The 2698-nt window shown below is 30.7% G+C and overlaps 1 protein-coding gene across 1 annotated transcript in view; it reads left to right on the top strand.

Annotated features, from left to right (window-relative positions):
* LOC144971984 (aromatic-L-amino-acid decarboxylase-like) overlaps positions 1–69 on the top strand; it is a 40823-nt gene extending 40754 nt beyond the window's left edge. Inside the window, exon 15 of the mRNA XM_078913065.1 lies at positions 1–69. This exon is cut by the window's left edge and continues 626 nt beyond it. The gene's annotated coding sequence lies outside the window, so the exon portion shown is untranslated.
* The last annotated feature ends 2629 nt before the right edge of the window (positions 70–2698 follow it).

Below are 2698 nucleotides of genomic sequence, written 5' to 3'. Positions count from 1 at the left end.
TTAACATTAATATTGATAAGCTCAGTAAAAGCGGATTTATACTGTAAAATACACACATAAACAAACACACATACACACACACACACACACACACACACATATATATATATATATATATATATATATATATATATATATATATATTTCTAAGTCATAATAAAATGGCATTTGATGTTCAATTTGCTTAATGACTAATACGATTGATGATCATCTTAGATAGCATATAATTTAATCACTTTATATTCTTTAATTTCCCAGTATAAAAGAATATTATACGATGTGATTTAAAAAACATGAGCATTTATAAAGCGCGATCTCCACTAAAAGTGTTCAAAGCCCTTTATAATGGGACCCTATCCAGCAGGAACGAGGAAAATGTATAAAGAGAGTTGACGTGTGTAAGGCAATATTTAAGGCAATATTACATTTTTTTGACCGACAGAGATAACACTGCTAACGTCTACGGCACTCATTTTACCTGAGTATTGTTAGAGAATGAAAGTAGATAACTTTCTCGAAGGACACAATAAAGCACCGATGTCAGACCACAAGAAAGGCCCCGTGGACTGGGTGTTTGGACACTCGACTCAAGTCAAAATAGTTTATGATGTCGTCCGCATTTTATAAAATACATCACTGTTCAAATGACTTGCAGTCCACTAATAAAAAAAGTGGAATTGAAACATTCACTGATGTAATGACATTTCCATAATGTGGATAAAAACATCTATTATCATATCTATAAGCGTATTGTAGTGTCTAGGCCCAAATCGTTAGGTTGACTAGCATTTTAGTTGCAATACTACAAGTAGCACAAGCTGCCAGTCAGATGGGTTATAATGAGAAAAATCATATTCTTTTTAGGCCTTTAAAACATGTCTTTTTTGAAATACAAACCAAGTCCAACATTTGAATTTTTTTGCCAAACGATGATCACTTCAATCGCTTGATATTTAGGGACAAGTGTTCTGGTCAAATTTTTGAAAACATCTCTTTTCAGGAGTACGGCAAAAAAAAACCCGTGAGTTTCTACTTCATCTTAAAAGTGCTTAAATTTCCTAAATCCAATTATTATATTTCAAAATAAAATTATGTTATCTTGTTCATAATATTTTCATCTTACAAGATTGACATCCACATTTATTGTGGCGTCAACTTTTACGACCATAAGTTACATTTTCATCGTTCAGAGATAACTGTTTATCTATGCCATTCATTTGATAATTTTAATAGAAAACTATTTACTTCTCTGATTTTTTCTCACATACAAAAAATAACCTGAGTGTTTTTAAACTGTTAATTGTCTCTGTTGATTCTTAGGTATCCAGTAGATTACTTGAAAGTGTAAACACATTCTATACAGGGTGTTTAGGAGGATACGAGTTTTTTGCTTGTCGTCCATCACTATTCGAGATCTTTTGTGGTGAAAATTTCAAAAATTAACCATAAGCCGTTGCAATACAGTTGCGCAAATTGTAAAAAGAGAGAAATTTGACTCAAGCGATATTTAGACGCAAAATTGGAAGAAAAATAAAAACTTGTAAAAATATTTCTTTAGTCAAATTTCTCCTTTTGTACAAAAACCGCGACTGTGTTGTAGCGGCTTATAGAGCATCTTCCTGAAATTTTCACCACAAAAAAATAATATGAATAGTGATGAATAAAGATGCAAAAAAACTACATGTTTCTATCATTTCTTATTTTTAGGTTATTCCAATTCATTACCGGGTAGTAAAAGATATCATACTGCATATCTGTTTGTAAATTAGCAGTCACCTTATCGTTTGATTATCTATTTATATACAACATTATCTATTTCATTTCCTATATGTCTTGCTGTTAAAGTCCAAAAAGCACTTTTAGTCGCTTTTGGAATAGGTATGTTATTACTTAAATTAGTCATTCAATAAAATGTCTGAAATATCCAGATCATTGCTCATACATAGTTATCTATCTGTTAATTTTATTATTATTATTATTATTATTATTATTATTATTATTATTATTATATTATTATTATTATTATTATTATTATTATTATTATTATTATTATTATTATTAGTAGTAGTAGTAGTAGTTGTAGTAGTAGTAGTAGTAGTAGTAGTAGTAGTAGTAGTAGTAGTAGTAGTAGTAGTAGTAGTAGTAGTAGTAGTAGTAGTAGTAGTAGTAGTAGTAGTAGTAGTAGTATCGTCATCATTATTATCATTATCACCATCATCATTATCATCATCATCATCATCATCATCATCATCATCATCATCATCATCATCATCATCATCATCATCATCATCATTACCTTTAACATCTTAATTACCGTCGTTGTTTTTACTGTTAAAACCCCCGTGCTGGTCAAGATGGGTCAATGTTATTTTATTTTCAAGACAAAGACGAAAAGCTTCGAGTCTGACTGAAAATCATTAAAGGGAAATAATCCACGTTGCACAACCACTTTTCTTAATACCATTGCTTTTCTCCCATTAGTGACAATTAAATATATTATGGTATTGGAATTTATGAGAAAAGATATGTCGGTTTAATGGAATGGGTAGAGCGGCTATAATGTTCCTATCTTTCTTATGACAAAACCAAGCGAGGTTGAGCGTTATCAGCCGATTGGATGAATAGAAATATTCACAAAATCTGGCCCGGGCGCAATGTTCTTGAGTAATGCACTTTACAAAAACGAAGTCACTTGACA

Source organism: Berghia stephanieae, chromosome 4 (genome assembly GCF_034508935.2).
Source record: "Berghia stephanieae isolate SIO BIC M18660-M18661 chromosome 4, UCSD_Bste_1.3, whole genome shotgun sequence".
In the NCBI taxonomy this organism is placed as follows: domain Eukaryota; kingdom Metazoa; phylum Mollusca; class Gastropoda; order Nudibranchia; family Aeolidiidae; genus Berghia; species Berghia stephanieae.
This window is presented reverse-complemented; position numbering and strand designations above follow the sequence as displayed.